Here is a 26,601-nt window from a genome sequence, read left to right on the forward strand (position 1 = left end):
AATATTAAACGAACATGGAAGCAGTGAAAACACGCACCGAAAACTCAGAAGTGCTTTTAAAAGTATGCCGGCGCAAAACATTTCTGCAAAGGAAACAAAAAAGTAATTCTTAAAAGATTCTGAATATTTTCATACCGCTGGCTATCAGTTCACCTGATTGCGGGAACCAAAAAAAAGTAGGCAGTAGAGGTTAAAGTCCATATTTTGCAGTCTTTCCCGAGTCATTCTTGCGCCCTTTTGCCATTGGTCATTTACAACTTTTAATGCAAACACACCAGTTGATGCTTGTCGCTATGCTTATCCGTTCTGACAACACAGGCGGCAACTAGGAGAGCGGTGATAAAGAGGGAACGATATGTGCAGGAAAATAACTCTGCAAAATACAGTCCCGGTTCTTCACTTTAACATTTTATTCTCCATTATCATCATCGTTGTCATCACAGTAACGACAGAACAAAGTCCTCTCCCAGCTAAGTCCAGTCACCCATCTATTCAGCTACCACCCATGTGCACCGTAAACGAGCAATTTTCTTTTTATCGCAGTTCCTCGAACCGATTCGCTGTCATTCTTTGCTGCCTTTTGCACTTCAGGTAAAGTTTTACGATTTTGTTCGATAATTCGACACTTAAAGGTGCACTGAAGAGGATTCTGAACTTGTCTTTTTGCCGCGGGAACTCGATCTATACGTTCCTAGCATTCTTAGAAACAGTGACTTATTGCCCTGTGTGGCCGATTTCCCCAATTAAATCGAATTAACGTCCGGCTCCCGCCTTTCTTTTTGAATTCTCCCTCGTACGGTGGGCGGAGTCGACCAACGCGTGGAGCGCCTTTCACCCAGTCCCGTGGAGGCTTTGCTTTCGCTTTATTTTGTTTTTTAGGTTTCCATGAATAAATAGTTTCATTCGCAGATAATATAGCCGCAAAATAAGCCCGAAGAAATAAAAATACGCGCGGACTGTTTGCTGCTACGGACTACTACGCATAACTCCGCCGATGGCAGAGCGGCAAGCCGCCACGGGACTGGGGGAAAGGCGCTCCACGCGTTGGTCGACTCCGTCCACCGTACGAGGGAGAATTCAAAAAAAAAAAAAAAAGGCGGGAGCCGGATGTTAATTCGATTTAATTGGGGAAATCGGGCACACAGGGCAATAAATCGAAGTTTCTAAGAAAGCTCGGAACGTGTAGATCGAGTTCCCGCGGCAAAAAGACAAGTTCAGATTCCTCTTCAGTGCACCTTTAATGAAGCCGGCCTTGCCGCCGCGCGGCTACGCAACGCATGCTGAGCACCTGTCTTCGCAAGCCTGTAATAAAGAGGAATACAAGTTGCACAAACTTCACGACACTTTGAGGAAATGATCGTTGAAGTTAAGATTTGGAGAATTTGTGTGAGCGCGCCAGCCAATCATTTTGATGAATCGAAACGTATTTCAAGCATTCAAATAGTTTTTAAAGGCATTTATTTAAAAAAAAATTAAAACTCCAGTAGCGTATTCGGCAGTTGCAATGAAATGGAGTAATTTCGTGCTAAGTATTTTGTATTCATCACTGCGGAATACGTAAACTGGGCGACTTCGTCTTCGCTTTTGTGTACTTTTTTCATGCAAACACATGGTGGACACACTAGTGGCATACGACTCGTGAAACGAAGCTGCAGATATGAGCCTCACTAAGGAAGCCTTCCAGCCAATGGTACCGACTGATCTTTATGATCTTGCAGTTAATCCGTGGTTAATCCAGGGCACTAACCATGGGATAGGTGCAATCGGTCGACGCTACTGAGGGCCTCCTTTGAGGCATATTCGCCATTTCATTCTTGAGTTATGTCCAACAAGGACGTTGGCATATCACGGTGCCTTCTCGCTGAAATGTGTGCAGCATATTTCTTCTGAAGCACATTTAGCCTCGACTTCCTGCTTAGACTAAGAGTGAGGAAACCGCGCCAACCAATACATTCGACTACTGTTCAAGCCAGCTTCGTCATCGCATCAAACTAAACCACATGTAGAATCCCAAAACTTTGCAAGTGACAGAATGGCATTGCGGAGTTTCGCGAGCCGCATACCTTTAGAATTGGAGTGTTTCAAGTTTCGCGAACAAAAATTGCGTAACTGTCTGCCGGCCAAAAAGGTGCAATTTTAAGCCAGAAGCAGCTACTCCGTTAATGCTTCCCGAAAAGCACGCTGAACGAAAAGATGCGGTGTGCTGAAAGTCATTTTGGTGAAACAGATTTGCGTTTTACAGAATGTGGTTTCGTCGGAGGATTTCGCGAAAAGCTCGTTTAACTGAAAACTCCGTTCAAGCGACGTTCATTGATCACAGTGTACGCTGGTGTCACATTACGCGGCTTCCGCGGACGCGCCGGTCAGTGTCAACAACGGCGCTGGGCAGCTCTCGTGTTTGTCCCCGAATGTCGGTCGTTTTGTTCTGTACACACAAGCGCGCGCGGTGCCGACGGGCGATCGTCGCTGGACTCCAGGCGAAGGTAAGGAGGCAGATATGGAGAGAGAGAAATGCTGAAAGAAGGGGATGAGTTCCGTCGATGCAGATAGCAGACGCAGCCGTACCAAGAGTGAGAGGGTGGAGAGATGATGAAGGTGGAGAGGAGGGAATAAGAGCGGGGGCGGCGGATCGCCGCCTGCTCTGTTTGCGCTGCCAATTTGATGGGCTCGCGATGCAAATGAATCCCGCTTGCTGCCTTCCCATCTGGGCGTCCCGAGTTCGCCGCCCGCTGGAGCCCAGTAGCGCCGCTCCACGGCTGCCGTCGCAGAAGACGAGATGCAGCGCAGCGCGCTGCACTCCGCGGCTCATGCCGTCTTTGGCACCGGTTATTATTGAATTGAATTGAATTGATTTGATTTATTTTCATGTAATACACATACATGAGGAGATGGGAGAAAAAGCCGCTATAATGCAGCTTGACTAGGCTCCCATCCTCTATACAAGAGCAGAGCATCAGCAACTAATATACATGTCAGTGAGGCAAACAAATATATGCTTCAACTGCAACCAGTAAAAAAGAAAGAAAACAGTTAAAAAAATAGGCATTAGCAAATGCCCATAGTCAAACTGTAAAAAAAAAGTGGTGTATTATGTACCAATAATAAAGTTTTTCAGACAGACAGAGGCATGCTCTTGGGCTCATTGTTCCTCCTCTATTCTTCGCGTCTGAACAGCTCCAATGCTGCTTCCTTGCAAGGGCTAGTCAAAAAAGTAACTGCCGTATCCCTATATAAAAAATCGGTGAGGGGTTTAACGTAGTTAGACTGAGTAGACGTGTCAAAGCAAGTGTTCATTCTTCAATTGGAGCGGGCACTTAAGCTCCGCCTTGAGGGCATGACACCAGAGCGTAATGGGTTAATTCCCATATATGCAGAATTTGTCCTTCTCTACTTAACATTCGTAGATACTGGCGAGTCCTCATATACCACTACCAGCGCAGTGGCGCAGCGGTTAAGAGATCTGCCACTGCACTGACAGGTGGCTGTTTCTATCACAGCCGTCGGTACGGATTGTGAAACCCATGTTGCTGTTCCCGAGCAACCTCTCGTGACCAGTCATTAATTTAACTGCCACCTGCCTCCTATTGGCTACAGCTGGCGCGGCGCTCCCTCGAACTTAACCGAGTAACGCGGGTACGCTCGGGATAGTTCGGAGCACGGGACAAGACAAGACAAAATTCTTGCTCGGGGTTGGTAAGTTTGGAGCGGTGCTTTCGCAGTAACCGCTGAATCTCTATATACATTTGCAATGAGAGCTCGGACGCGCACAGTGCTGGTTGTCCGAGTCTCATGTAGCCGCACTTGTTGCGCACCACCGGCATCGAAGGCGGCCGAGGTATGAGCTGTACGTGGAATGCTGTGGCCGTAGCAATTCGTGAAAGCTTTGAGAGGAAGAGTTAATTTCACATCATTGTTGTATAGTTTCGGTATTCAAAATCTGATCGAAATTTCAACTATCCTAAATCTGTAGGCGGTAATGGAGAGTAACTAAGTCGAAATTTCGAGATAAGAGTATGTGACAGAAACGGGACAGAGTAGAAAGACTCGCTAACTTATCGCCATCCTCAGAGCTGATAACGTGACAATAGCCGTACCTCCCTCCCTCTCGCTTCCAAAAGCTCTCACTCTCAAGGCCCCCCTTGATCACGTGACTTCAGAAAGCACATTCTCGAGAGCCCTCAGCTCTTGGCCCACATGCGCAGCCTTTTGTAAAAAAAAAAAAAAAAGAACTCTATAGACCCGTGCTGTGGGGCCCTACACCAGTCCAGACGCTGGCACACACAAGCACAGGATATTTGACCGCCGGCGATTCAAATGAGCTGAACTGCATGGCCCGTAACCGAGCTCAGTGACATGCGAGATTTTTTTTTTTTTATAAAGGCCGCACCATCCAGTTATCAAGGAGGTCCACAGCTGAGGGGGGGGGGGGGGGTCTAGCTGATTCAGCGGGCTGAGATAATAGGATAGCGATCATTGATTAAGATAGCCGACGGTGACGCCCGGGTGGTTTATCCCACGGAGAATGCCTACAAACATATATCCCGGAAACAAAGAGAAATCCCCGGTATACCTTGACATACACTACCACTAATGGGACACTGTTGAGAATGCCCTTTATGCGGTACAGATTTTCATCATGCATGGCTAAGGTTTCAGGAAGGCAACGCTGTCTTTGGACAGCAGACTAGTGCTGCAACTTACGGCAGCGTGATATTCTACTCGGTAGCCACGCTGTTAAAGGGTAGTCCAGTTTCGTAAAAGTTCCAGTTCGTTAGCTTTAATCAAAATATACCTCCTCAGTCTGGGAGCGCAAAATAGTTGTTCTTTATAGCTTACCTTCGGGCTCTGCTGGTCTCTGTGTGTTCAAAAACATTCAAGAGCGCCTTATGAAGCATATTTAAATAAATGCATACACAGCACAATACATATTGAGACAGAGCTGGAAAAAGAACAGAACCCGTTCCGCGGCCTATCGTCTCGGCTTCCGTAGAGGCATCCAGCTGACAGCTGTTCCGCACCATCTGTTCCTACCTTTGTTAATAAAACCAGAGTACGTAAAAAAATACCTTTAAACAAAATTGCATATAATCTAATGGTAAAGCGCAAGAAGCTTGGCAGTCATTTGGCCGCCGGGAGTTGAAAGCTGATTTGTGAAAGTCACCAACTTTGAAGCAGGGTTTGATTCATAGCGCACTCATGGCGCGGACGGTCCACTTTTAATCATGCATTTCTTGAACTACATTCGTCAAAAATTGGGTTTTCCGTGAATTTCCTATGTAAAATTTCTCTGTTCCCGCTTCCATAGTTGAGGTGGGCTCAGAGCTCCTTAATGGCTACATAACACCTGAAACACTGACTACGCGGGAGTACAGTGAGGGCTGTTTGACTTCTAATGACGCGTAGGCTGCAGGAAGGATGCGTTTTTTTTAATAACACCGTGAAAAAAATCACAGGACAGTTACGAGTGAAAATGGGTTTCCCTCATACACTTGCCCATGGTGCTGACGCCGACGATGACAGCTAGAAATGAACAACCTACAGTCGGATACAACTTAAGAACTAAGCGGCCTTTCCCGGTCCAAGGTCACCCTTCCAGCCAATGGCGTCGGCCGATTTGCATGGCCGCCCTTCTAGCGTGACAGTGTAGAGAGCGGCGAGACAATGCATAGAGAGGGCTATCTTGACCATGGAGGGGAAAACTATGATGCCCTTTCATGTGCCACTCCCTGCATTGTCGCGCTAGCAGGCTCAGGAGATTCCACCGACGCCATTGGCTGGAGCGGGGTGCTTTGACGGGGAAAAGCTGTTTCGTTCTTGAGTTGTACAAGGCTATAATAAGAGTTAATGCTGCAAAACATATGTGGATTGTAATATGCGCAGGATATGACGACGAGGGAAGGGAAACGTAGCAGGGGGCGGCAGAATGTTTGGTGGGCGGGTGAGATTAAAGGTGCACTGAAGAGGAATCTGAACTCGTCTTTTTGCCTTGGGAACTCGATCTACACGTTCTGAGCATTCTTAGAAACTTCGATTTATTGACCTGTGTGGCCCATTTTCCTAATTAAACCGAATTAATGTCCGGCTCCCGCCTTTTTTTTTTTTTAATTCTCCCCCGTACGTTGGGCGGAGTCGACCAACGCGCGGAGTGCCTTTCACCCAGTCCCGTGGCGGCTTGCCGCTCTGCCACTGGCGGAGTAATACGTAGTAATCCGCAGAAGCAAATAGTCCGCGCGTATTTATATTTCTGCGGGCTTATTTTGCTGCTATATTACCTGCGAATGAAACTATTTATTCACGGAAGCCTAAAAAACAACATAAAGCGAAAGCAAAGCCTCCACGGAGCTGGCTGAAAGGCACTCCACGCGTTGGTCGACTCCGCCCACCGTACGAGGGATAAATCAAAAATAAAGGCGGGAGCCGGATGTTAATTCGATTTAATTAGAGAAATCGGCCACGCAAGGCAATGAGTAGAAGTTTATAAGAATGCTCGGAACGTGTAGATCGAGTTCCCGCGACAAAAAGGCGAGTTCAGATTCCTCTTCAGTGCACCTTTAAGGAGTTTGCGGGGATAGGGTGGCGGCAACTGGCAAAGGACAGGGTTAATTAGAGAATATGGTTGAGGCCTTTGCCCTGCAGTGGGCGTAGTCAGGCTGATGATGATGACGACGACGTCGATATTAGCGAGACGGCCCTGAATCCATTCCTTGGACAAAGCATTTCGCATTGGCTCACGCGCTATAGCTAGCAATGAACAACACGTGCATCTGTCGGGCGCAACGGTGTCGACTCACCCACGTGAACTGCCTGCGCGCAGCCGATATGGAAATACGCGTAGGCGTCGGCGCTGTGCGTGATCGCGCATGGCGCAGCCGCCTTGCGTCACAAAAGGCGAAGGGGGGAGGGGAGGACCCTCGCGGAACCAAACTTGGCGACGCTCCGGATGCCACGGACGGCAAACTTCACGCTGTCGCGCAGCGATCGCGCGACGCTGTAGTGCACACACGGTTGCGGAGAGGACTGGCATTTCGTGATTTATGCGGGCTGAGTTGTCGCCTGAAGTGCGATTCCTAAAAAAAAAAAACGAAAAGAAAGAAAGGAATAAATCGGAAAACCCGTTTCATTGCATGTGAACATGGTTTCTGAAAGGGAGCCTCAGAGTGGGGTGCAAGTCTGGTTGCGCTGTTCAAATATGGGGAAGGCCGAAATGCTATCGTTGGGGTCGCTATTATACCAAACTTTGAGATTCGCTTTTTCAGCTAACTCAGCTGCATGTCGGTAGCTTTAACAAAGAAGCATGTTCTTAGGGCCAAACCTGAGGTTTATAGTTGTTCATTGTACGGTATAATTTACAGAGCCGTTACACACTCTTGACCATACCCGGAAAATCTGCACAAAAGAATTTTTCAACGGGAAACAGTTTATGAACGTAATTTATCATATGTTGTAAGATTTCACAATAACAATCAATACATCCGCAGATCTCCCCTCCGCAGGCTTGCATTATGTTCTATTAACGTTTTTGCTACCGTCAAATCTTAACCACACGATGCAAACGATGACAACGTTTAAAAGCAAAATTTTACTTCACGGGCGATTACCTTGAATATCTGCATAACAATATCTTACAATATTTCAATATTAACCATTTTTATCCCAGAATGTTGGACGTGGCACACGACGGTTTTGGGAGATCAATAGGCTCGCCGCAAATAACCAGGATTTTTCGTGTTCCGCATGGACAAATAAATTGTCCGCATTTCTCAGCTTTGGCTGCTGTTTTTTCAGCCTCTTTGCTAGGAAGGTGACGCCGCATGAACATTAAAAACAATTTTCTTTTATATTGTTTTGTTTCTAGATTTCCTTACAAAACACAGAAACCGAACAGACTGCGCGGTAGCAGGTGAGGCACGAGGCTAGCGTTGACGATTAATCTCGTTTTTCTGAGATTACACCATAGAGGAAGGCTGGATTGTCTTTTATACCAGTCACTTGTAACCAGCTAACCGGAACTGTACGAAGCGCAACCATGGACAGCAGTTCTCGCATACGGGCATACGGGGAAGCGTGGAAAGGCTTTGGGCTTTTCAAGCCGTTGTCGCTATCCTCTTGAGTGCAGGCTGTGGCTATCCTTTTGAGTTCCACGGCCTTACATTTATTAAGGCGAAGGCCTTTAATGCCTCATCGCTGTTGAGAGAAGGTTGTCAGCAGAGGTGTCACGCTTTTCGGTTATTCGGAATGTTAATGACGTCAGAGTGCGCGGATTCGAAGTAATGAGGTCACGCACGGATGCCTGACGCCCCCTTTTGGAGCAGACAACTAATAAAATAGTTGTCGTCCGCTCCGACAGGGGGCGTAAGGCGTCCATGGGTGACCACATTATATACCTCATTACTGAGAATAGAGCCATGGGTACAACCCATGGCTCTTAGGATTACTTAGGATTCACTTTTTAGAGGGCGCGGCTCTCTAATAGCGGTCGAATTTAGGACTGCTGGTCATTTTTTTCGCGCCTCTAATTTGTCCCTGCCGCTGCTCGTCGCATCAGAGCATGAGGAGAGATCTTTGCTCAAGTCCACCGTCCACACCTTTCTATTTATTTATTTATTTCAGATACTGTCAATCCCATTGGGATTTACTGTCAATCCATTGGGATTCTGCAGTACTGTAAAAGCCCGAAGGTATTCTGAGCTCAGGCGAACGAAACAGCCAGGCTCGGGCTTGTAGAAGACAGCCATTTTGTCATTACTCGCTCACGCGTCGCATAATGTCGTGATTATCAACCAGCGTTTAAGGTAAATTTGGCTGACCTGTATTTTTCATTTTTTTCATCTGCAAGGCCGCGCACTCCAAAAAGCAGTTGTAGCAGGGTTGAGTTCGCATGCATTCAAAGTGTGTGTGTGTGTGTGTGTGTGTGTGTGTGTGTGTGTGTGTGTGTGTGTGTGTGTGTGTGTGTGTGTGTGTGTGTGTGTGTGTGTGTGTGTGTGTGTGTGTGTGTGTGTGTGTGTGTGTTTTGTAGGAAATGCAAGTAAAGACCGTGACACTTGTGGTAAGGTAATACGTCTACTTAGGGCAGGTAGTGACCGTTGATCTGGATCACGAGAGGGAAATACTAGAAGGATAACAATGTGGTGGAGCGCACTTACGGCAGGTTCTCTCAGGTCATGAATGACAGTTTACCAATATCCATCAAGAGAAAAGTATACGACAGCTGTATCTTGCCTGCATTTACCTATGGGGCAGAAACATGGAGGCTAACGAAAAGGGTTCAGCTTAAGTTAAGGACAACGCAGCGAGCTATGGAAAGAAATATGGTAGGTGTAACGTTAAGAGATCGGAAGCGGGCGGAGTGGGTGAGGGAACAAACGCGGGTTAATGACAACCTAGGAAGTCGAAATCAAGAGGAATAAATGGGCTTGGGCAGGGCATGTAATGCGAAGACAAGATAACCGCTGGTCCTTAGGGGTAACGGAATCGATTCCAAGAGAAGGCAAGCGTGGCAGGGGGCGGCAAGAAAAATGAAAGAAGAGAAAAATTCGATCGTTTAGGATTTTTTGTTTAAGCTGTCCCCTTGAACAAAGAATGAGGCAGATTTTTCGAGAAATATTATTTTACCTTCCGCAAGTAAACGGACACGTGAGAGACATGGGAAAAACGCTGCTAACGAATTTGCACCCAAGCCAGCTGTCGCCAATATTGAATCCACTCTTCAAATCAAAATAAGATTTGTAAAAGTTCGTTCAGGAATCGGGTATACAAAGTCTGAAACATATAACGGAACAGAGCTATGCAAAAACTGTTGCTTTCAATGAGTACAAAAACCTGGATTATATTCGAACGTGTTTTTTTTTTCTTTTCCACAGGATTCCACCCATCGCCAGTTTCAATGAGTCATGTAAGTTGTTTTGTTTTTTTTATCACCGAACTGTTTAAACTGATACAGACTTCAGCATGGATAAGTTGGGCTATTATTTGGTCATACTTTTAACAAAGAAACTGTTAAACGGCGGCGGCGAATGGATTCCTCTCACGATTTTCCGCTCCTTGATTGCTTCTCTTAAACAGGCTGCTGTCGAGAGTCCGTTTTACCATCTGCACATCCCTGAGCATCTTGTGGACACCGCAAGCGTCAACACAAGGACTTCGAGGCTATGCGTCCGCGGGCGGAGCGTCGCTACACACACTCCTCGGATCAAAGGCGATGATAGGAACGGATCGATGTTGCAGCATCCTCCTGATGCGCGCCTGCACTCCGAACGGGTTGCACCAGCCGGGGTGCCCCCTGGAGGGAGTGAGCGGCGGAATTCAGAGCAGCTCGCACGGGCGTGGTCTAGCTAAGGGATCGATCGGCGCCGCCCACAAAGGATGGAGCCACTTTTTGCGGCGCGCAAGACGGGAGCGCGCATGTCGACGGAGTCACCCGGACTGTGTGCCGGCTTGCACAACCATGCGGTGCGTCATCTCAAGCACTGCGTGATTCCGATTTCCTTTTGTACATGCAATGTCTAGGGTATAGCTGTGTAATTTCGCATGCGTTGTGACGAAGATAAGGTTTATTTCGTAAAGAAGACGATGGGGTTTGTCCCAATAGTATGGCTGCATCCATGGCTGCTCCGTTTCTCCCAATAAATCACCATTTTACACTTTATTCATTGTAGATACGCTCCGGACCATAGTTACGCTCAGGACCGGAGCCATTACAGTGGGAAGTGATTATGCAAGTTCGACTAAAGCATGCTACTTTCTTGTTCACACATTGTTATATTAAGATCGAACTTAAAAAAAAAAAACTGGAGTGGTAACCATAGATGGTCTACGGCTTTTGTATTGAAAAACAAAAGCAGTAATTTTTCACCCCAAGGGTAAGCAGCTATCTGCCGATTACGATCTTCTATTTAGAGGCACAAAGATTGAGGTGGTCGAAATTATAAAGGTATTGGGCGTTTTCTTTTCCAAGACGTTGCAATGGGATGACCACGTAAACCATATCTTGCAGCAGTTATGTTCCATAACAGGTATACTCAATCGAAATCGTTATGTCTTTCCAATGTCTGCAAAACTAGCCATTTATTATGCCTTATTTTCTTCCTACATAAAATATTCTCATTTAGTCTGGGGCACAACAACCGACAAAAACCTCAGTAGTCTTTTAAGGATGCAAAAAAAGGTTTTACGGATCATTAATAATTTGCCTAAGTTTACTCAAGTAAACTTATCTTCAGAAATCTTAAGGTCATTCCAATAACTAAAATGTATCATTATAAACTCCTACGCGAATATAAACTCAGCATCAAGGAAAATCAAAGGCTGTTTTTGGACATATCGAACTTAGAATTAATAGGCAATGCGGCCTATAATACGAGGACAACAGACCGTTGGAAAGTGCCAAAGTGCCGTACGAACTATGGGCTTCACAGTCTTAGGAATAACCTGCCTCGATTACTAAATGAACATATTAAAGCAGAAACAGATATTTTAGAACTAAATTTCCGGAATTACTAATTTGCATGTCCCAATACACACTACGCATTTCATAAACAAAACACCTTGTAGAGATATTTCGCCACTGTTTCATTATAACTGTTTTTATTCCCCGACCGTGACATGAGCTTGTCGCCATATCACTCATAAAAATGTCAAGTTGTAATTTTGTTTGTTTCAGTTTATTTCTGTACATGTTGTTCTGTACATTTCTTTTGGATTGTGTTCTTCGTTGCCGTCAATGCCAGGGGGACCAAGATTTTTTTCAAGCCGTAAAAGAACGGCTTCTCTTCTTGGCCCCTTTCACAATGTGTTCGTCATGTTGTGAAGAACAAATAAAATGAATGAATGAATCTGCTGAGCAATCACAACAGTAAAAAAAAAAACAGCTTTTTAATGTTTTACTGACTCAAACGGCTTTAAGGCAGAAACAAACATTCTTGACTTTATGATTTCGTCTGACGGTTAGCTTTTTGTTCAAGTAACAAAACACTTAAAAACGGACTACATTTGTCACGGAGGAATTCTGTGTGGCGGTCTTGAATGATGGCGAAGCTACTCTGCAGATTTAAGTTGTATCCGATTATAGGGTGCGTTTCGAAAATCTATTTAACAATGAGGATGGTCGATGGGGAACGGCGGTTCCAGTCCTGTCACGTACTACGTTTAATGCTTCTTAATGGAAGTTTTGGCATGACCCGAATGGATTACGAACTTCTATGGGGAATCGACGTGAAGACAATAATTTCTTTGATCCGAGGTTGGCTGCAACTGCATGTAACCCCGGACAAAAAATTACTTTCCTCGATATCCCCCCCTCCCCCCTCCCGCAGATTTCATGAGAAGTCGAAAACAACAGCTCCGGTGCGTAGTTCAGGAGCGAAATGTCTTTTCGATCACAAAGACAGGAATTAAACGTGTAGAATGCAGTGCACACATGTATCGTTGGTTTTTAAGCAGCGAAGAATTAACGACAGCGATGTCGTTGACCGGTATGGAAGCCTTTCGTCTCAACTATACTCGATGCGAATGATGGACAAACTTTAAAAGAAAGATTTTGCTACGCGTCGGAAGAGTGGATCATTACCTTTAATATTTCCTTAACAGGACCTTACAATATTCAACAGTTGCCTCACAATTAAAACTGATATTCAAGAATCCTGAACTTGGTACGGAATTGCGTTGAAACCCTTATTGTATTCTATAGCATATGAGCCCCATGTCGCCACACCCATCCGGGCGGCGTCACAATTTGTCACCTGCAAGGTGGTAAGTGGCACCATATGGCACCATGACTGGTACATGGGAGAGCCAGCTGCGACTTGACACCAGCCCCAGTTTGCAGGTGGCAAGGTGGAGAGAGCGTAATCCCCTTCTCTACTTGTATGGTATGTGTGGTCATGCATGACAGCTCGCGGCCAGGATCGCCAGTTCGACGCAGGCTCCCTCCATAGGCTCCAGTTCAGTTCAGTGGTCTACAGCGGGACATGAACTAAGTAACAAAATTTGAACCGCTAAGGGCGTGACATTGCCGATAACATTCTGTGTACACCCTTATTTTTTGTTCTTTTTTTTTAAGGGGTGCACTGAGCACGCCATGCCCCCTGTAAGGGTGCACAGGTGAAGAGTGTTGCTGTTTCATAGTGAGATAGGGTGCGTAAGGGTCTACTGGTGCTCTTCGAATCTCTGAAGAACCTTGCAGTTGCTCGTTTAACGGGCATATAATATGATATGAACTATTCGATCTTTTCAGTGAAGTATAACTGCAGGTTTGGTGCATGCAGCTGCCACTGTGATATGCACCTCCATATCTTTAGAATTCACTGAATAACCTTAGCTCAACTCATATAATCCCCATTCATTCCCGATGGCGACTCACCTAAATGCGGTGTATAAACGCGGAGAAGGTATGCGCGTCATAGGTAAGTACAGGTCACAAGGGTGTTGTTTGTTTCTGTGTGCAACCCGCTCAGCTCAGTAGCTTTGTGCGACTCATTCCATTCACTATTTAACCTGGAATTGTTCCTCTGGCTAATAAGTCACATGCCACCATCAAGTTCATATTAGAGCGGTTTTACTGCGTGTTGGCCGCCTTAGAGGAGTTCCTTTTTATGTTTCGAATATATTGTAAAAAAGGAAAAACATGCCGTAAACATCTTGCGGGCATCAGATATGTGACTCCACTGCAGGACACAGATGAAAGACACGTTTTGGTGACATAGTTATAGTCGGGAATACCGTAAATCTGACGCATGTTGGGGCAAGCCGTTGGCAGCTTTTTGTACGGACTGTTCAGCCTCTCCCTAAGATTGCACACATCACAGAAAGGATGGGCGTATTGCGTCATTAATAAATTTCTTTACTTCTACTACTACTAGTTTCAAAGTAGTTGCTACTAGTGTAACTGCTAACAATGGAGACCTGTGAAACTGAATTCTCGGACTGTGATGAACTTACGCAGTTATTTATTAGCGATTAGCCGTTAATTCTTCACGCATCTGTTTAAAACCAAGCATAAGCTTAAACCTAACCTAAAGCGAAGCATACCTACCGTAAGCTGCTGTGAACTGAGAAAGTTACTTGTTAATGCCACTATTTTAAACCTAGCCCCTTGAAATTAACCTAACCATAAACAAATATACCACAAGCTGTCATTAACTCACACCGCAGATATAAGCTTCGGTATGGTTACCTTTCTTTCCTAAGTCATCTCAAGATTGGTGAGCTGTTGTTGAAAGCTTTACTTTTTTTTACAGTAACCTGAAGGAGATAGGTGGGGCGCTTAGCCCATGGCTCCGGTTTGCTCTGGCGCAGTCGGTAAAAGGGCGCAGCTGTAATAATGCGTGGGGCAGCCATACTTTCCCAATTTGCAGAAGGGAGGGTGTCGCGAGTTATGGGTACGAAAACTCACCTTTAATGGTGTAAATTTCTTTGCAGTGTACCATGCTTTTGGACGTATTGTTCAACGAGTGAAAAGACAAGCGATCAGCTGCCGCAACGCGTTCTCTCATCCCTGGTGAACACGTTGCGTGTATTTCTGAATATATGCACTAAAACCGACGAAGGGACCACGTGTGGCCACGAGAGGGAGCGGCGATCGCACACTGCGCCTTCTGGGAGCCTCATAAGTCACGAGCGTCGGGGGCCGGCGTCAAATTTGCCGTGAAAACAGCCGGCGGCTCCGCGGACACAGCTAGCGACGGAGAAAACGCAGCGCTAGTGGAAGAGTCTGCCTGCAGAGGCCGCTGTCGTACGAGGCAGCGAATGATCGACGCGCTTGCCCGGCACGCTGTGCAAACGAGCATCCATTCCGTTTTTGCCGCGCTGAGCGGCACCCTCCGCCTGTGGGTCATGGATATGCATGCGTTCCTTCCCTGTCTGGTCTGCCGCGTTGTGCTGGCAACTCGTGGCTTTTGCACCCTGGTTTGGCGTTTTTCCTGCCCCCAGGCGGAGAGGTGGCAGATCGTTCGCTGGGCGGCATGCCAGGTGGCTCCCCCTCGCGGTGTCCGGTTGCGGAGGGCATGGTTTCGACCTGGGTGCGTGGGTGTAGATTCGCCGTGTGCCAACATGGACATCTGGACGACCCGTCAGGAGTGCGTTGCATCGTATGTGCCCCAGCAGTCAAAAGTTTATGAACACAACAGCGGCTAACACACTTTTGTCTTGTCGCTGTCATTGCACACAGGCTGGAATAAATATATCTTCCCTGCTTGTGACTGTGCGGCTGCAGGGTGCACAATTAAATCTCTGGTAGTTGGGCCTAGATTCAAAGGAAATAAATTTCGTCACCATAGAGGCGTTTCATAAATTTATGACGGCGAGTGTGCGGGCGCGGACGGAAGGAAACTGAATACGCTTCTGTGGTTCGAGCTGAGGCATGGCGTGTGCGACAGTATAAGGTCGCGTATGAAGGCACCATTAAGTCTTGGTTTGTGTGGCGTGAATGCAGTTAGATTGGACAAGGTACATCCCTGTCTGCAGTTTGCAGAGCGTGATGTTTACTTGCATCGACTCCTGTACGTAGAGGTAGCCTGTGGAAAGCAATGATTTGAAGACTTTTTCATTTGTAGGGAATGAAAGACCGATGAGCCGCCGCGGTGGCTCAGTGGCTATGGTGCTCGGCTGCTGGCCCGAAAGACGCGGGTTGATCCCGGCCGCGGCGGCTGAATTTCTTTGGAGGAGAAATTCGAGGCCCGTGTACTGTGCGATGTCAGTGCACGTTAAAGAACCCCAGGTGGTCGAAATTTCCGGAGCCCTCCACTACGGCGTCTCTCATAGCCTTAGTCGCTTTGGGACGTTAAACCCCGTAAACCAACCAACCAACCAAAAGACCGATGATTTTGTTCTCCAATCTTCCAGCCAACACAGTCATCCAGTAAAAAAAAAAAATGATTAGGGAAAACACACCTAGAGAAGTTCTTGGAGTGAAGATGCAACCGCATCATTGTAGTTAGGAAATCGGACAGCAGTGGAAGAACCGCAACACTGCGGCGACAACAGGGACAGCACCTTGTTCTTATGTTTGTTTGTACCAAAATCTGAAGGTGCTAAAGCGTGATCAGCACAAGCTATGCTGCTCGATAGTGTAGAAAATAAATATCGGGAAACGCTGCGTTGGGGACCAAAGGGAGCGGAGCATTGTTGGGACGGGTATACAGTTCGTACTATTGGGAACAAAGATCACCAGGACCCGCGGATGGCCATCTTGGAAAAAATCAAGAAATGGGATTTGCAAGTATGTAATGCGAAAGCGGTATAACCGGTGGATTCCAAAGGAAGGGAAGCGTAGCAAGGGAGGCAGAAAGTTAGGTGGGCGCATGAGATTAACGTGGCCATACATAATTGCGCTTTTGAAATTGCAGGAACAACGCAGGAACGATACAAACACTGGAGATTGAGAAGTTTCCCGCGATATAGGGTGGCCGCAGCTGGCACAGGACAGGGTTAATTGGAGAGATACGGGAGAGGTCTTTGTCCTGGAGTGGGCGTAGTCAGGCTGATGATGATGATGGTGGTGCGCTGACGGTCGCCTCATTTTGCTAGCACGCACTGGAGAACCCAACTCCAATTTTCACCAGCACAATTTCGGTTTCAGAATACTCGCCGATAACAAAGGTATACGGTTTGGTCGACGCTGGAGCGTCCTGAGGTTTTTTGACCTTGATAGTACGTGTAGGAGTTCACCTCAACTTTTCACTTCAGGACATGTGGTCGGTCGTCCACAGACCTGTCTAGAGCACTTGAACACCGTGCTCCGCTGTGTTCCACGTCCTGTCTATGCTCCTAGAGCATATATAGGGACACTACATGCTCCAGTACGTGAGCGACGTCTAGCTGGCCGTATGGTTGAAAATAGCGCATCTCTCAGCATGGTCTGAGCATAAGACATGTACTATCTCTGACCACGCGCTCCCACTAGACGTCTTTAGCACGCTGCAGAGCGCAGAGCGCACGGCGCGCAAGCTCTCTAGACAGGTCCGTGGACGACTGTACTCGCTTTATATACTCCTTGCATTCTCGTATTTTCAGGCATATACGAGCGGCAACGTACCCCTCTCCTACTAATGTGAAAAGGGGCTGAGGGAGAGCCAACGTATGGTTAGGAATAGAGAATAGTCTTGCTGCTGATGTATATGCTGGGGAAAAAAAAAAGCCTGATGATGTTTAATGGCGCTAGGGCAGCTTCGGCCAGGCACCTCCATGGCACAAAGTGTTTCGTCTACGCAAGGTGCGGTCAATGACCCAAACCAATTATTGCACCCTAGAGAAACCGAGCACCAGGTCAGGGGAAAACATCCGGTGCGTAACCGGCGGCACTGGGGATCGAACCCCGAACCTCCCGCACGCGAGGCGGATGCTCAAACAAGTAGACCAACGGTGCGGTAGCGACAAAACGGAACGTGACCTCGGCAATTGCTATTTCGTATGTTAAGTTCAACATGCTACGGAATAAAGGTTATAGAACTTTCATGAAATTATGCACAACATATTGCGTGCCAATTCTGCAGCGACAATCAAGGTACACAAAAGGGCGTTACTCCCGCCCACAGAAGAATTTGTTTATATTTTAAATGAAACTCTCTTCACTGCAGTGCGCGTTGGTCTTGTCCGTGCGCTGAGAGCCATTAAAATCGCATGCGAAATAGATAAGGTTATTAAGCTTGGTATCGCTGCTTATTTTCGCTACTTTTAAGCAGCGATAAAATCCATTCCTAACACGTGGCACTGGCTTTAACGGTTTCACCAGGCCACTCCAGCGTAACACGCCCAGTAGTACACGCTTTTTCTTCCCGCTTCCGTAGGGCACGGTAATTGCTAATCGACTGCCGAAACTGGAGTGTGTTGTGAAGATAAAGAAATAAGACAAGTCAATTCAGCAGCTCTTTTCGTCACCGACTTCTGCATAACTATTTGTTTTATAGCACTGAAAACGCATACTCCCACCCCCTACAGAACGCTGAAGTCAAAAGCCATGGAAGTCCCGATCCAGTAGCGTTCCCATGGCGCACGATCACCAATCGGCACAATGCGCGCGCAGCGTGACGTCTGCAAGTCACAGCGGTACCCACAGAAGAAGCCGCCCACGTATGTGTCACGTGCACAACAGAGCCACCCCCAATCAGGTTCCAATTATGGCATATGCACACACTCGCAGCACGTCCGCACTTGATACGCGTGTAATGTCAGCATTTCCACTGCCAGAAAAAGCGTTCGTCTTTGTGCTCAACAAGTTCCTGATCACTGGCCTGGCTCACGCAGTAGTAGCGGCAAAGTTGTGTGCAGTGGACTGCCAAGGCGAAACGTTGCGAGGTTCGTCGTATGGGAAGAGGCTGCTTCTGCCCAGGAGTGTTTTACAGCGTAAGCCTACTTCATCGGCGTAGTATGGCGGTTACAGAAAGATACCTCTTGCTCCCCGGTAGGGGGCGCTGTCGTAGTGCGGAAGCAGTAGAGCGCGCGGTACATTTATTTGTCCTAAGGGGAGGCGAAAAGTCTTGACTGAGGGTTTCTTTTTATACAGTCAAGAGATAACAATAATGCTGACACTGGCAATATCGCGTACCACAAACAAGCAGCTTATCATATTCCGGACACCTTTGGTATCCTCCGGTTTCCTTTGTGTCGGAAGTCACTTGGGGCCGTGCGAGCTAATGCTGTTGACATTTGGCAAATACGGGGCAGGGTACCGGTTCAGCACTCGGCTGGATGATGCCGCCCCTGACTTCGCAATGCGTGCTGTCTGCCTTGGTCTAGGGATTCTAATCTTTAGCTGCGCATGAGCACTGGGAAACAGAATGGAATTGGAAGCTTTATGGACCAGCAACAAACTTTCGATTTTCATAGCACAGTAGTACTGTAATATCTGCCCATACTCAACCTCGACGTCGTTCACAACGCCGCGGCTCAATGCAAATAAATGCCTTTGGAAAACAAAGTTCTTGCATCCAAACAAAATTTACACATTTGAGGCACTCGTGCCATAAGCCTGTAACTTTATGGAGCGCCGGACACAGCGGTGTGTAAAAAAGATCAGTTGGAGGGTACTGCTCCGACTAGGCTCAACACTCAGTAAATAGCGAACGGGTGATGCTGAATGCCGCCGATGTACTGAACGCACACATGTACTGCTGTGTCATGCCTTGCTGTATTGCCTTTTTTCCTTTTTTCTTTTTTTTTCTTTCTATTTTTTTTCTGGCCTATTCTTCTGTTATGTATCCTGCCCACCCTGCAATAATGCCTACGGGCGTTGCAGGTATTTCCAATAAATAAGTAATCTCGCCTGTAATAGCCAACTAACTGCGGCCGCTGTTCGCATGCCACGGGCTGTACACAACTACGATCACGAAAGCGGAGTTCTCATTCGGATCAACAGCAGCATTGGAACGGGAGACGTGAAAAGAAGGCAGGTAGAGCGAACAGCCCACCCGCCGCGCGGGAGGGGGATGCGTATACGCGTGGTGTCTCCCGCAGGGGGGCGCGGCGGGCGCGTGCCGCATTTCAGTTCCCACGTGGCTTCCCGCAGCTTGTCGACGTCGCGTCTGCCGTGCGCACACTCCGCCTCATGCCGCTGCCTGCGCCCCTACTGCCGGTTCTGCTCAGACAGAACACGCCGCTTATGAATTGAACGGGCCTCATTGAAAGCGCCACCCGCGGAGAGGTGTTCCTGTGGCGGCTGCTACCGTTGTTGGTAGGCTTCCCTTTATATCCTCCCCCTTCCCCGACAGCCGCACCTTGCTTCGCGAAACCTTCCTTCGGTTCTTCTCTTCGTACGTTTCCGCCGCCATGCTCCGCAGCGATGTCCCTGGAGTAGACTTGGTTCGATTGGACATTGTGCAGATCGAGGGCTCATCGAGCTAGACGTGTCCTGCATGGATTCCTTTTGAAGTTGCACCGTTTGTTTGTAAGATACAGATGAAAGGTGTTCTCTGTTTGGTTCACCGAAATAGGAAGCGTAGTACAAACATTTAAGGATCACTGCAGAGGCAGGAATATCCGTAAAGAATGTGTGCAAAATGTTTGTATTTTTGGTTTTATGCGTTTTTTTTAACGTCCCAAAAGCGACTCAGGCTATTTCGACCACCTGGGGTTCTTTCACGTGCACTGACACAGCCCAGTACACGGCCCTCTAGAATTTCGCCTCCATCGAAATTCGCCCGCCGCGGCCAGGATCGAACCCGTGCCTTTCGGGTCAGCAGCCGAACGCCATAACCAGTGAGCCACTGCGCCGACAGTTTTTTTTCCTTGGTCTACACGTATTTCACTAAGTATATGGTTGTGCAATCATCTCACAGGATGTCATGAATGAAGAGTGCTCGAGTACAGGCCCGGCATGCAGTTGACTTGCGGTCCTAGGCAGCCTGCCTGTACTACGTGCAGCAGCTCGATCTCAAATGTAGCACGGCGCCACCTTGAGTCAAAACAATTTCTCTGACTAATCTGCTTGCGTTGTAGTGCATACAGAGTCGTGTAGGTTTGGCAGCATGCAGTACAACTTTTTCATATGGGATAACGCTAACATCTAGCTGCAACCCTTCAAAGATGTTCAACAAGCAATACAGGCGCACGCTTTTTAATCTACTTGTGGTTTTTACTTTCTGATGTGACTACACGAGGCTTCTTTCCGTTCGCGTAACCTCATTCATTCCCACCGTTCTTACAGAAATGATAAATGATGTGCCCCTACCGCCGGCACTACTTTCCGCACTTCTGTCGTCAGCGCTTTCTCTTGAACATAAATTTATCTTGTGGATCTAGCCCTCGTTTGCTTTGTGAAGTGACACCGTTACTCAAAAGTATCGCTCAACAAAACTCACCAGAGAAACGCAAGTCATCTACAACAGGAAGCAAGAAGGTGTGGCTTCGTTCCCTGTGCGTAGAAGCTCTACTACCAGAATTGTTTCCTGGCCGCTGGCATCCGTCCATTTACGCAGCGCTAACTGTATTTTTCACCACCAGTTGCACCGGTTCGCGTATTTTCCGTTAAGTTAGGCGGCCGCCACTGTTTATATACGCCACTCCTCGCGATGCCTTGGCACAAGACCCACTGCCATTATTCTTCCGAGCACATAACGGCTTCTTCCGCGGAAGACAAAAGGACTCCCGCTAGAAAAAACCGCTTATCCACCATCGGACCCCACAGAGGCGCGAGCTGTGACGAATTCGCGGTGCCCCGGCGGGAAGATTACGGAAGAGTCTGGGATCGACGCTCCCGGGAGGCTTTCAAAGCAAACACACGAAACCTAACACTACTCTACCTGCTATGGCGGCAAAGGTCTGGCTGCTAGGGCGTGGACTTGGACGAAGGTTGGGGGAGGATGGCGATTGCGTGCGACCGTGGTTCCGGTTGCTTGACTCAACGGACGGACGCGGACTATAGCTGACGGCCAGCCGTCCAGAAGACAGATCCTCGCCGGACGCAGCTGCCTGGCTGCCGCGTCAAAGCCCCGAGTTCGAGCTTTGCGCTCACGAAGCTGTATACCACGCTGCCCGAGAGGGCCACCCGCGTGGATGCGACGTCGGAGACGGCGGTGTGTTACAAGGGCCTATGTGACAGACTAGTGCAGAGGACACCGGCAGGGTACGCACGGCGCTGAGATCGCAGGAGGGCAACAACGCTGACAGCTGTTTTCGTCGCGTCCTCTTGCGGTGGACGCAAGAGGGAAGTGGCGAAAGAAAACAGTAGCGGGCGGAAGGGAGGGCAGCCGATTAGCCACGCAGCTCGTCTCGTCGCCGCTAAGCCCGTGAAGAATGGCGGCGGCCGCGAGATGTGCGGTACTCTCCCCTTAATCCAGGGACTCCCAGGCGAGGTTCTGATCGCCTGTTGACTCTGCGGTTGAACGGCGGCGCCGCGCCGGCTGGCTATCTCGCTTCGGCATGCGCGGCATTTTCCTTCCAGCGTGTACGGGAAGGAAGGAACAGCGGGAGGCAAGCAGGCGGCGGTTGAGCGAGACGCCCGATCGCGTTACCCACCCTCTTTCCCAGACTGCGTGGTGTTAATGTGGGCGCGAGGGGAGGGGGCGCACATGATTGCGGAAGGTGTGTTGTGTGTCCTTGCGAGAGCGCGCGCGCGAGCGGAGGCAATTGCACGCCGGGGTGGCGTGATTGATTGCCGAGGCGGCGACCCCGGCTAGCACCGGATGCGCAGCGCGGCGGTGCTGCTTTCGGTACAGTGGTTGGTGGCGGTGTTTGCGGCCAGCCACCCACGCCTTCTGTGCGGTAGGGCTTCCCGGCGACACAACGCCGCCGCGTGGGCTCGACAATGCCAGCGTGTACTGGGATGCGTTGCTCGAAATCGGGCTGCTTTGTTTGGCGGTAATTGCTGGCACACATTGACTATTGTTCTATCGGTAAGAATCGGAGCTGAGTGGAAAATTAGGTTGAATATTAACGGTTCCTTTCAGCTACAAAGAAAAGGATGCAAACTACAAAACAAGACGCAGAAGGAGAAGACTTCAGAACGCTAGTGTTTGGTGTACCTTTATAGTAAACGCACCGTCATTGATGAATTATGATCTGCTGCTCATAAAAGCTAATTAGGTACTCCAAATTAGGTATTAGGTAATTCCTCTTCTATCTCCTACCTTTTAGGTATGATCGGCCGTGATTAGGTCTGTGGTTTCTGACGCCGCATTTGGCCTGGTTCGTGCACGACGAGTGCAGATGAGGGACGTGATGGGGGCGAATGGCTATATAGGCGTCTGGACTTCAGGCTACGCAGACGCTCACGCGGCGCGTGACAGTTGCACATGGGCTGGCCTGGCTTTCATTGGCTCTCCCAACCGGCATCACGTGACCTAACCGGAGTATTCAAACATCCTAGCGAAAGTCTCTCTCTCTCTGACACACACACACGCACGCACACACACACACATTCTTAGGCGCTTGACAAGCTACACCACTGGGCTTGTTGGAACAACTTAGGAGTGATTAGGTCGAAAGGCGAGACGTGAGGGAAGACGACAAAAAGTGCCTTTTAGTAGCTTTGAGCTGCAGGCAAGCTGTGAACTGCAATCGTACATAGTTAAAGAACATTCACATTGCTTTTCAGATGTCTGGCTACTCCGCAGACAGGCCTCCTTCGTGCGTACCATGTGCGCACCAGGGCTTCTTTTTATACCCTCGTGGCCCGTTGTGCCCTATATACAGTAGACAGCACAAGTGCCAGTCCGAATCTCGGAAGAAAAAATGGCTGAGGCTTAGCTAAGGTTAAGCCTAGTCAGATGCGAATCATATTGATGGCTAGGCTTGGTAATACATGGCTTTCCTTGGTTGACGTTCATCCCGCTCTTCATCGGTCTCTGTGGCACACTGAAGCTTTCGATTCTCGTTCAAATCAGCCCTGCTTCTAGGCGGCATCCCAACACCTGGCCGCCTCGTAAGTGCCCGGAGAGTTGTTGTTGTTGTTGTGACTGAGAGAAGGATGAAGAGGAAATTGCACGGGCCTGCTACTGGCTCGAGCCAAGCCACCACCGCTGCCACGTGCAGATAGAGGAGAGTTAAAAGATCAGAGGAAAGAGAAAAAGGAAAGAAAAGACGCGCGTCGCAGCAACAACTGCGTCCGCCGGAGCGGACGCTGCTCAAAAAGAAGCGGCCGAAGCCGCGCTCGCCGAAGCGAGAACAGATACTCCTACTCTCTGCGAGGCAAGCTCAGCTTTATACCGCTGCTGAGCGAGGCAAGCTCTGAGCGAGCTCTGAGCTCTGAGCGAGGCAAGCTCAGCTTTATACTGCTGCTGTAGCGTCACGTGGTCAGCTGCAGCGCCTCTGATGTGGAGCCTCCACCGCCGCGGCCGACCGCGCGAGCCGGCAGCCCATCTCTCCTCTGCTGTGACGTCATGTTGTCACGTGGTCAGCCGCCGCGCCTCTGATGTGGAGCCTCCACCGCCGCGGCCGACCGCGCGAGCCGGCAGCCCATCTCTCCTCTGCTGTGACGTCATGTTGTCACGTGGTCACGCTAAAGGTCAGTGGTAGCTCCACCGCCGCGCTCGACGGGCTGTAGTGTAGCTCTACTAATCCTACCACTGTTTTTATGCTTCGCATAAAAACAGTGGTAGGATTTAAACGTAGTTAAACAGAGTAGACGTGCGAAAGCAGGTGGGAACACCTGGCCCGGTTGGCTCATGGTTTTGTTTTGCAGGGTCGAGGGCACTCGTGGAGAAGTATTTATTGATAGTAGTAGATAGTAGTATTTGTTGATGAAGACGATGATGTGGAATGCACAGCGCGAGAATGTGTTGCAGTTTAACACGAGGTCTGATCGGCTGAGGCGATAGCATAGTGCTTTCGTGCAGAGGCCGGAGCTGATCCGTTCGCGCCGCAGCGGGTCCGAATTCCAGTCGTGACAATATTTATTATATTTATTTATGGTTTGGCCAAGGTCACCCTAGAGTTCAAGCTTCACACAAACCTGGTGAGCCGGTTAGACCTCGTGAAGTAGTGTTTTCGCACAAAAAGGTCACCAGTTTTGAACTGATCCGGACAAAAGCTCACCATACCGAAGCCCTGTAGTGTCTTGACAGAACAATTTGTTAATTAAAGGCGCCAAACACATAATTTTAAGCACCCATTTTTTTTTTCGGCATAACGAAAAGCTTGCTGTCTAAGGTACTCGATTCCGCAACGGTTGTGTTGGAAATGCTGTAGAAGATTTTTACCGAGAATTTTTCAATCAGTGCATCTATCCCGATGCTGGAAACCATGGTCAGCAAGCACGACGTCAGGAAAAAATGACGTACACAAATATCGCTGATAGCAACCGGTTTGAACATGCATTAACAACAGACACCCTTCAGCCTGCTTTACTACATGGATAGCATTGTCACTGTTCTGAATGGGTGAAGATATGCAGGTGTCTTCAATCACGACGTACTCTGACGATAATCAGAGGTTGGAAAGCCCTGCCTACTTAGAGAGTTTAAAGAGTAATCTTAATTCCGAATTTTGTGGAACGTTCTGACGTCGCGATAAAGGAGCATTACAGTGAAGTATTGTTAACCGGTTTCCACAAGGGTTTCTGCCAGTAAATTGAAATTCAGTGTCGCGTTTTCTTTAAGTGGACCCTAATTTAAGTGGACCCTATTCCAGTTGTACTTCTAAATAAAATATGCGAAACAATGTTAGCGATAAATCTGAAAAATCTACTAAAGGAACAGTGTTCTACACAAGCGTTCTACATAAGATTACTGTGTGAAATCGCATTTTGCGTAAGCTTCTTGGACGGGTTGAACCTCTATGAAAGACTGCTACAAAGCTTTACTTGACTGAAGGGCAGTGGTCTCAGTGCCCAGTGAAGCTGCATGTATTGAATGGCAAATATTGCGGTCCAGTTAGCCGGACCTAATCGGTTCATTGGTTTCAGCACACGACTAGTTGATAAGGACCATTATTATTAAACTCGCTCAGCGGTGTTATGACCAGCGTCTTTACTGCGAGGTGTGTGTTAAAAGTGTGCGATTTTGTTCTAACACTCGCCGAGGAAAGCATTTCGGGCTTGGCTTCGGGTGTTCCGTGCCTAAACAAGGAGTGCCCTGAACTACGCAAGCCGTGGCTTCTGAACCCGTTAAGACTCACCTGCGCTTGGCTTCACCGTGAAGCATGTGGAGAGACGAAAGGGGCGCGATAAGTGTTGATGGATTGATCGACAAAAATCTATTTTTTTTTTCTGTCACTCTGCCCACTCAGTGAGTCAACCAGTGACGCCCTGAATCCATAAAGACCTGTCCCTCTATCGCTACTTGTTCCCACGAATGAGAGCATAGTGTTCCGGGCAGCCTACGCATCAAAAGTACAATACAAAAAGAATAGTTCTGCATCGCATCCGTAAAAAGCACCGGGAACAATGATTCTTCGGTGCTGCTTTACATTCGCAACATTTGACGCGCTTGGCCACAATCACCCGCGCAATCACGAATAATACCAGCTGTGTTCCGCACTCCCACCGCCTCGAGCACGTCACGAATTTGTCAACGAAATCAGGAAGCCATCGGCCGAGGCTGCTACTATTGGAGAGACGAAAGGGGCGCGATATGTTTTGATGGATTGATCGCAACATTTCAATGTTCAATGTGAGGCTCGGCATAGAACGAACAAGGATTCGCGTGGCCTGCTATCTGCCGTTCGAAATCACGGCTGACACAGTGGAAAGCTAGGCATAGCTATAAAGAAGTGGGACAGGCGATGGAGATAAAGCTCCCCATCATCATCCCCCGCACAAACATACAAAAAGAAAGAAAGACAGGAAAAGAAAGAAGGAAAAGAAGAAAGAAAGAACGTAACAGAAATCTGTCCGTAGTGCACAGAAAAGATGCTTCATCCACAACGCTTCAAAGTTTGGCTTCACTGCAATGCATCAACGCACTGCGTGTGAGCGTATAGTTGTGTCTGCAGTCCCAATTAGCGACGCGGAATCGGCGGGGAAGCCTCTCTAGTCGTGCACAGAGCTCGAAGGGCGCGTGAGCGCGCCGCAGCCTGAGGCGCATGCGGGTGCATTGACGAAAAAAAAAAAAATAAAACAAAACATAGGACGATACGCTTTGAAGGGCGATAGGATTGGAGACCTCAGGTTGAAGCTAGCACCCATCGCCATACAGCATCGCCACTGACTGGGCGAGGAGGTAAAACCTCCGCACA

General features: G+C 48.3%; 1 protein-coding gene across 4 annotated transcripts in view; it reads right to left on the reverse strand.

Moving 5' to 3' along the window:
- The window catches only part of sim (bHLH transcription factor single-minded), a 48,044-nt gene that overhangs the window by 16,111 nt on the left and 5,332 nt on the right, over window positions 1-26,601 (reverse strand). The window contains exon 1 of one of the 4 annotated variants that reach the window (XM_089571606.1): window positions 19,707-19,828. The exons of 2 other annotated variants lie outside the window; for them this stretch is intronic. The gene's annotated coding sequence lies outside the window, so the exon portion shown is untranslated. Of the gene's footprint in view, window positions 1-19,706; window positions 19,829-26,601 lie in introns of those variants that run through there. One more of the 4 variants, XM_089571605.1, reaches the window with a different exon arrangement.

The sequence above is a fragment of the Amblyomma mixtum genome, chromosome 2, assembly GCF_055824585.1.
Source record: "Amblyomma mixtum isolate Tamu chromosome 2, ASM5582458v1, whole genome shotgun sequence".
Lineage (NCBI taxonomy): Eukaryota > Metazoa > Arthropoda > Arachnida > Ixodida > Ixodidae > Amblyomma > Amblyomma mixtum.